The sequence below is a fragment of the Athene cunicularia genome, assembly GCF_003259725.1.
Source record: "Athene cunicularia isolate RWA chromosome 2 unlocalized genomic scaffold, athCun1 chr2_part1, whole genome shotgun sequence".
Lineage (NCBI taxonomy): Eukaryota > Metazoa > Chordata > Aves > Strigiformes > Strigidae > Athene > Athene cunicularia.
Window position 1 is genome coordinate 54,676,010 of NW_020799095.1, and position 9,650 is coordinate 54,685,659.

A 9,650-nucleotide genomic window follows, 5' to 3' on the forward strand; every position below is an offset into this window, starting at 1 on the left:
CCAAAAAAAAAAACCAACCCAAATCATCACAAATCGCAACCCTTTGCTTCCAGAACCAGAAAAAATGCGGCTCCATCGTTCTTCTTCCTTAGCAATGTGCAGACGAGTGAGTTTCGAGTCAGCCAAGCCGGGGTGAAGCACAGGCAGTGAGACTGCAGCAGCCCCAGCAGCAGCCGAAACAGCAGCAGCCGCCCAGGTAAATGGGGGAAAAGCAGGCTGTGTTGAGAGCGGTGCAGCATTGTAGCTGTACGGAAAGACAATCTCGCTTCTTCCGAACGGTGCAGCTTTATGCCTGCAGGAACGGAGAAAAGGGAAGACCCAGAATTAAAAATAAAAGCCAAAGCAGTTAAGAAGAAACAATAACTATAATAAATTATTGTAACTTTATTTTTCTGGGCTTTCGGGGTTTTCTGGAGTGGGGTGTGGGGGGGTGTATCTTTTCCTCCCCCTTCCCCGAAGTCTCCTCTGTTGCTGGATGCTACTGTCCAAGAGTGCGGAGTCACAAAGGCTCACTCTCCAAAGCGCAGTGAGACCAGCATCACATGAGAAACCACATGACGCGCCCAAATCGGATGCTGATGTGGTCCACTCTTTCACTCAGGAGGGAAAAAATCTCAACCGAAACATGCCCCTCTCTAGTGGTGAGAAAGAATTTCCCTTTTTTTTTTTAAAAAAAAAAGGCCCAAAAAATAAATATCTCCCTATCTATCCATCTTCAACACCAATGCTTCAGGAGGCTGGAGAATGCTGTTCCACAGACACTAGCTGGATGGCAGCAATATTACTTCCAGGCTACGTTATTCAAAGCTGATTCCACTTAAGTGAATTCCTGAAAAGCATACCCCATGTCTTCATAGCATGAACAGGCTCAGAAAACCAACTCCATTATCATTCCCTGCAATCTGTATCCAAACCTGTGTTCTGAATAATTTGAGACTAATAAACTGTTTGCCAAGACCACCCCTTTTGCCACTCAGCCCCATACTCATGAGAGACTACAGCAAGAAACAGAGGGGCATTCACCATTTTCATAACTGATAGTTTTATTAAATGCACTGTCCTACAAAATATTCAGGAAAAAATGAGCAGAAGGGTTTTTTCCTCATGTATGTACATGACAGGGCTCTCTCTGGTTTGCAGACGGTGGCAATGTTTTCCTGACATTGCTGACTCAAAAGCTTTCAATCCAAGTCAAGAAGCAAACACTCTCGCCTGCCAGTTCCTGCAGAGGTGTTGTGCCACGCTGTTTAACACAGAAACACCTGGACACCCTTGGCAGTCCCCAGATAAAAGTGTGCAGCTCCACAACACTGTTCACTGTCAGCACACCAAGCAGTTAACATCCTTGGCTGTTTTACCGTCTTGCCTATAGGAGCATGGAACCGAGGAACTGGTTCGCTTGAGAAACAAAAGCAAAAAAGCTGACCTTGATGATCGATGGAATTGCTGTTGCATAAAGTTATCATCCAACAAACAGCTAGCAGTTTGTAGATTGTTTTACTCCTAACATTTGTTCAATCCCCTTTGTTCACAAAAGCTGGGCACCACCTCGCAACGCTGCGCTCCCTGGCTCTTTACACTGAAACCGTAAATGGTGTCGGGGAAAGGTAAGAAGATAGCTGCCGTGAATCCACACAGCTGTTTTGCACAGGATTCCATTGCAAGCTCCAAAGTTATGAGATAGAGATCAAGCAAAGAATTCCCCAGAAGCAAGAGATGCCTAGCACTCACACGGGGAAGCGCAATCGAAGCAAAACCCGAGTGCTCTTTCGTGCTGATTTCAACCTTCCCAACTGTTCACGCAATAGCAGATTGCAAAAATTTGCACAAGGCAGTTGTAGCTTGTTCTCATTGGCTCCTATCAGAAAGGGGTTTTGCAATGGGCTGCACCTAGGTGTTGCCTAAATTCCACGTAAAATTCAGTTGTAGCATTCACCCTCGGTGTGCAGTTAGTGTTCAGGAGAGCCACAGGACTGCATGTACAGAAATCACAAGATTACCACAGTCATCCAAGGGCATTTTCACTTGTGGAGTTAATAATTTCATCATTGTCAAGTCTTTGCTGGAAACCAATATTGGTACACCCGAACTCAGACTGTAGCTAATGGATATAATACTGTATTTTCAGATGCAGTGTCAGCTAATATGGAGAACAAAGGCTACAGATTACTTTTTCTCAGTCCAAAAGATAAACGTTACTGAGGCAGGGACTCAGTGCAGCAAAGTAAGTATCATCAGGGCTCTGAATTACGTGATAAGAGGAGCTGTCCAGGCGACCAGTCTTATTGTTCTTAACCTACAATAATTACAATAGCATGACTCAGAGCGGCTTCTTGTCTGCAAGCTGAAGATCTTTCCCACTTGATACCAGTAGCTCTTTTATCTGTTCTGACTTAGAATCACAGATATGTTGGTTGGAAGGGTCCTCCAGAGGTCACTTAGTGAACCCCCAGGCTACCATCAACATTACATCAAGTCAGCTGTTACTTTGTCCTCAGAACCCTCAGAGATGGAGATTCCATGACCTCGCTTCCATTGCTGCACCTCCCTCCCTGGGAAGAGAAATGTGGAGGAAATAAGTGCTCTTCCTCTGTTTCTTACATACTCAGCATTCCCTGAACTGCTAGTGGGAAATACTGAATTGCATACATTTTCCAAGATCTAACACTAAAACCAAAGAAGTGAAGGAGTCAAGGAATGAAGAGACTTTTCATACTCATTTAACCAAGTTCAGTTCAGATCAGTAGCACTCCAGATTGCCACAATCTGATGATCGTTTTGATATCTAAATGTTTTCAGTTCAACCATTAACCAAACCACTAAAACCCCAGTGAACACCTTAACAATGATTTCAGTGTTCTGCCATGTGTTACCCATGAGAAACAGGAGAAAAACCAAAGACCAGATGAGTGAAAACCTGAACTACTCTCAGAAGTCAGAATTAGGGCTGAACCAACACGGTACATAGAGATGCTGGTTTACTCAGAATACACAATACAGGACACATTTTTCAAACAGACCTGAAAAAGGGGGCCTATAGTATTTATAAATATATCCACAAGCGTGTAAAAAACCTCCTCTGTAGGCACACGATGCATGTACTTTTATATATGACCCAGAGATACACAGTCACATTAGATGCAAATGAAGGGGGAGGGATAGGAAGAGACAAGATTTACAAAGAGAAAGACCAGCCATCATTTCTTCAAAAATGTAAAAGACTTAGATGAAGAAAAGTTCCTTGTGAGAGACAGCCCTATGCACACAGCACTTAAAAATATAATACTAAGACCCCTTTAGATAAACCTCCCCACTAAATTCTTTGATGACAGCATGGGTAACTCTTTCTTCCCTTTACAAATCTCTAACATAAGTACCTTGCACTGTTAGATATTGTCAACTCTCAAAGTACTTCATAGGCAGACTCTAAAATTACTTGTCTAAAATTACTTTTCAGTCCAACTCCACAGCACATTTTTTCCCCCTCCATACAGTGAATGGAGAAGTTGTGCAAACAGAACAGCTGAGGGTACACGTAGGAATTTCTGGTTGACATCATTACTGCCTGAGTTCACATGAAAGCTTTTAGACTGGAAGATGTGGAAAGAACTGGGCTTACTTTGGATGCTGCCTTGACAGGTCATCAATAGAAATTTTCCCAACAACAGTTTGGTGCCAGCATTTGAAGATCTATTCTCCAACATTCGATCATAAATCCTGCTCCCTGCTACCTTAGGGATATATTAGCTACCTTGGATTTGGTGTCACTGTTCACAAAGGACAGGCTTTGGAGCAGAAGATTCAGCAGCAGAGTAGACTCTAGATCAACATGAAGAATTAGAGCCGCATATACACAGAGCCCAAAATAAGCATTTTGTGGAGTGATTTTCAGGTGCTTTTCTATCAGATTCAGTACATTTTCTGTACCTGCTTGGTACAGTCCTCCACTGTGACATCCCTGCAAGTCGAAGATTCACAGAATCACAGAATCATCTAGGTTGGAAAAGACCTTGAAGATCATCCAGTCCAACCATTAACCTAATACTGACAGTTCCCAACTACACCACATCCCTCAGTGCTATGTCGAATCAACTCTTAAACACCTCCAGGGATGGGGACTCCACCACCTCCCTGGGCAGCCCACTCCAAAACCTAACAACCCCTTCTGTAAAGAAATGCTTCCTAATATCCAGTCTAAACCTTCCCTGGCACAATTTGAGGCCATTACCTCTTGTCCTATTGCTTATTACTTGGTTAAAGAGGCTCATCCCCAGCTCTCTGCAGCCTCCTTTCAGGTAGTTGTAGAGGGCGATGAGGTCTCCCCTCAGCCTCCTCTTCTCCAGACTAAACACCCCCAGTTCCCTCAGCTGCTCCCCGTACGACCTGTGCTCCAGACCCTGCACCAGCTTCGTTGCCCTTCTCTGGACACGCTCGAGTCATTCAATGTCCTTTTTGTAGTGAGGGGCCCAAAACTGAACACAGGAATCGAGGTGCGGCCTCACCAGTGCCAAGTACAGGGGTCAGATCCCTTCCCTGTCCCTGCTGGCCACGCTGTTGCTGACACAAGCCAGGATGCCATTGGCCTTCTTGGCCCCCTGGGCACACTGCTGGCTCCTGTTCAGCCGGCTGTCAATCAGCACCCCCAGTCCCTCTCTGACTGGCAGCTCTCCAGCCACTCCTCCCCAAGCCTGTAGCGCTGCTGGGGGTTGTTGTGGCCCAAGGGCAGCCCCCGGCATTTGGCCTTATGGAAACTCCTCCAGTTGGCCTCAGCCCATGGCTCCAGCCTGTCCAGGTCTCTCTGCAGAGCCTCCCTACCCTCCAGCAGATCAACACTCCCACCCAACCTGGTGTCACCTGCAAACTGACTGAGGGTGCCCTCGATCCCCTCATCCAGATCATCAATAGAGATGTTAAACAGGAGTGGCCCCAAAACCCAGCCCTGGGGGACACCACTCCTGACCGGCCTCCAACTGGATTTAACTCCGTTCACCACAACCCTTTGGGCCCCGCCATTCAGGCAGTTTTTTACCCAGCAAAGCGTGTGCCCATCCAAGCCGTGAGCAGTCAGCTTTGCCAGGAGAATGCTGTGGGAAACGGTGTCAAAGGCCTTACTGAAGTCAAGGTAAACAACATCCACAGCCTTTCCCTCATCCAATAAGCAGGTCGCCCTGTCATAGAAGGAGATCAGGTTTGTCAAGCAGGACCTGCCTTTCATGAAGCCATGCTGACTGGGCCTGATCCCCTGGTTGTCCATTATATGACATTTAATGGCACGTGAGTTGCCCTGCTCCATGACCTTCTCTGGCACCGAGGTCAGACTGACAGGTCTACTGAACAACACTGAAAATGAAACTTTGGATCCCAGCTCTGAGACAGTCGGACTGTTTACAGATAAGACCTAAATTCCTTTCAACATCAGACAAGTATTAGGACTCAAAAGAGAAAAGCTACACAACCACCTTCAGGGCAGCAGCTTTTCCTTTTGGGATAAGTCCCTTTTGGGTCTTACTTTCTGAAGTCAAAGGAAGCAGAACTTCATGTTGGTTGAATATACCATAGGCACTGCAGAGACTGGACAGAAGTAACAGAAGTTAAATCAAACGACTATCTGGCCAATGGTTTAAAATAAAATTAACTCTTTGCTTATTATAGCCATAAAATGCTACCCCTGCGTAGCACTAAAAAGTGCTACCCAGGAAGTAGGAACTGAAAAATAGCAGAAACTTGGAGAAATGCTATAGTTTCAAAGCAGAATACACTTGTATATATCAGTCAAATCCAGAGTTGCTAATTTTGATAAAAACATACAATAGATAAATTCTGCAAGGAATGGCCCATTTGAATGCTTGATGTTTTTCAGTGACCTTTCCCTTCATAATCTGCAGATAGAGAAAGCATTATCATTAGGCTTGAGGTTCAACCCAAGAGCCAGGCAAAACTTGATGTTTCACTGAACTTGAAACCTCAAAGTGAACCTCAAGTGTGCAAACCTTATGGACTCAAACCAAAACAAACATATGTCAGTGAACAAAAACCGCAGAGCTGCACATGGGTCTAAATACTGAGCCATGCTGGCTACTGGCCAAGGCATGAAGTGCCCTACGCCTTGCACAAAATACCAGTAGATGTTTAGTGACCACAGGGTATGTCTAGACACACGCTGCCATAGTTTAGAGACACTCAGGTCAACTTCATCTGAGAGTTCAAGTCCCAGAAGCAGTTTCTCTACAGTGTGTACAGAGCTCTTCAGTAGGGTAAAATATCCTGTAAGGAGTTTTGTGTGACCACAGTTAAACTCCTTTGGTTCTTGATGCGCTTCTTCAAAGCCATCACCTGATATTGCTACACTGTATGGCACTTGGAATGAAGATCTAACCAGTGCCTCATACTTAAGGTATGATTTGGTTGTCCATCAGTTAAAAAATAGCCATGATTCCACCTTTTGGTAATTTTCACTACAATGTGCCAGAATATGTCTAAACCATCTTAGTGAATGCATGTAAAAAGAACAGGGAAATGCTACTTCTGCATCTTCAGCACAGAGACCATCATAAGAAACTAGTGAAGCACAGTTCTGCACTTTTCTCTTACAGTCATCTGGAACCAGATCAATTTATTTGAATACGCTTTGAAAAATTTCCCACATTAATTCTAGGTTCTACAGATGTATGATGGACAGTTTATTGTAATTAGCCTCCCAAAGTTTCAGCTATTCCAGATGATAGCATTGACCACATACCCTTGTATTTGCCAGCTCTTTAATCATAATATCTGAAATTCTGTTCCCAGTGTGAGTACATATGCTATGTTTAAAATATGAGTGAAGTTTTTTCAATATTCATCCATGTTTGATCGTTGTATGCTAGAAAATGCCTATGCACTTTAAAGGACTGAGTCTACATATCTTAAGCCCTGTGCTGTTGGATCACTGCAAACTGCTTGTGTGAGAAAGAAGACTTCAGCAGCAGTCCTGAAGGGGAGCATAAATAAGGGAATTCAACAGAGCAGAATTTGGTACATCGATGTAAATGCAACCAAATGATAAGCTCCTTAAAGTTATTATTCCCATTATTATTCTGACTTACTGAAAACTGCTTCCTCCAGTTAAGTTAGCCCTGGAGCCAAATTCTTACAGTTCAAAAGCAACAGACATGATGTATATGCCAGTGTAAAAGGGGTCAGGCATAAGTTAATATAGAGTATTGTAATCACTGTAATGATGTAAAAAGAGAATAAAATTTGTACAGAGGATTTGGAATTGTGCATTAACACACATCACTTGAACACACAACCTTCAGGAAAATAGGAATGCTTCATTATCCCACTCTTCATTTGACTTCCAGTCTTCTTATCATTCCCTTCTAATTTCCTGAAAGTGTAAAATAACACTCTTTTGACATAACTATGGAATATTTAATTGCTACAAAACACATCACCTAACTTGCATCACCAAAAACATGACCATTGAACTGGACCACAAATCTTCCATTAGATCTACATTCATTTTGCATCATGACTTTGATTGTGACTCCAAAACTCAAATGTTGCTTTGCTCAGTAAACCTGCACTTCAAGAAGAGAATCTAGTCTGAACACACAAATTCCTAGTGTAAATACCCTAATTTCCTTAAAAGGTTTTACAGCCACTAGAAGTAGTGATGCAAATGCCAGAAAACAAGGAAGCTGTGCAATCTATTGGTTCTTCATACAAACCAGTCTACAAATCCTAATGTGTTTTACTAGCCTGTGAGAAAGCTGTGTGATGAAGAGGTTACGTGGAGATTAGAGCTGCACATGCAATAGCTAGAAGTTCACGAAGGGCCATGAACTGCTCAGTCAATATCATACGTATATAAAAAATAAATAACCAATGGTTTAGGGTTGGGTTTTTTTGTTGGGTTGGTTTTTTTTTTTTTAGATTATAAATTATATGCTACACAAGAAAAAACATACATAAACACATTACAACCAACTCCTTAGTGAAACTGCTGACAACACAGTTAATATTTGGTCTTGGGCAAAGGACTGGTTTCCTTTTGTTGGCTGCCCAGTTTTAGATGGGTATTTTACATGAAACACATTACAAGTTCAAAGTGGAAGAACTATGTTTTTTCACCTGTGAGTGGTTTCAACTTAGACTTCAGCATTACTGTCAGGAAGTCAGTTTTTCCATGCTTGTTACTGTAAACAAAGATTGTATGGCATGTCTCCAAAAGTGATAGAAGGTCAAGGACCAAACTGCAAGAGCGACAGACTGCTTCCAGAAACCAATGGCACAACACTGAAGTGAGAATAACCACACATTTAAACCCTATTTGATGTTCTCATCACTCAGTTGTTTTGGCAGCACAACAAATGCATGCAAATACAACCTTGCATACTTTTAAAAATACATATATCTACATAAATATATATACTTATATAAATGTATATTTATATATACTTACACATACTTTTTAAAAATATATATATATATGTGAAGTGTACATATCTGGCTGAAATAGTGACTGAACAGGTAGGGAGAAGAGCCAGTAGCATCAGTTATTATTAACATTGCCTCCCACTCAATTTTTAACAGTTGCTTTTATCTCTGTCATACCTCAATCCCACCTCTGCTTGGTTTTATTTTACCTCACTTTGTAAACTTACAGTAAAATAACATTAGACATTTCTAAGAAGAGTCCTTCTTCCCAAACAGTAACACTTTTATTGATACTCTCTTTGCAGAGCATTAGCACTTCCATGAGCTGTAGCCAGAATTTATAATTTCATGAACATATAACTTGTTCATCACAGTGTTACTTTTTGCTGCTCCTCGGATATGAACCCAAATTTGCCAGTGGTGGCACTTTTTTTTTTTTTTTTTACATCTAAACCTCTTTCAAAAAGATGAATATATGAACAGATTTCACCCACTTCTGCCCTTGTATGAGGCATTACCTAACCATACACAAGTTCTATATGTGCATTTGCCTCTCCAGGCCCCCAAGCTGAGGTTCTGCAGATGAGTATTTACAACCACAAGTGAAGTCAGTAGAAGTTGTGTCATGGTTGTACAACAGTGCATCCCAAACTGAATACCCTAAACTGGTGGAGACTCTTCACTATTGCATCTATGCTTCAACTCTGTGTCTGTAAAACAAGGATAATATCATCTCATGGGAAAGTGACAAAGATTAATCAGATTGTGGATCAGTAAGATAATGCACACATTAGCTGATGACAAAACAAATCTCTCTGAAACAGAGCACAGTAAACAGACTGAAAACAAAGGGACAGGTGTGCATCAATTTGCTATATGCATCCTGCTCAGCAAAAGAAATGGGAATTTCTATGAAAAGAAAGCTTATATGAGCAGGCACACAGAGAGTGAATGGTCATGTACAAACATACACATTACTGAGGAGCAATTCTACTGCTGGTGTTTCCTCATGTTTAAATATTTGTGCCTGACACCTTATAAACTTTCCTCTAGCTTACCTGTGTGTGTAATATAAATGGTTATTCGTGCTACAGGAAGTAACAGGGTGCATAGTTCTGTTAACTATAAGCCTTTATCTTTCAATTACTTTAACAAACACTTCCTAATGGCAGTCCACCTCATCTCCTACTGTACTAACCAAGCAGTATTCATCACAAAACTACAGGATC

At 42.2% G+C, this 9,650-nt stretch overlaps 1 long non-coding RNA gene across 1 annotated transcript in view; it reads right to left on the reverse strand.

Moving 5' to 3' along the window:
* Positions 1-23: 23 nt before the first annotated feature.
* LOC113477077 overlaps positions 24-9,650 on the reverse strand; it is a 262,249-nt gene continuing 252,622 nt past the window's right edge. Inside the window, exon 5 of the long non-coding RNA XR_003397839.1 lies at positions 24-292. This is a non-coding gene — a long non-coding RNA (uncharacterized LOC113477077). The remainder of the gene's footprint in view (positions 293-9,650) is intronic.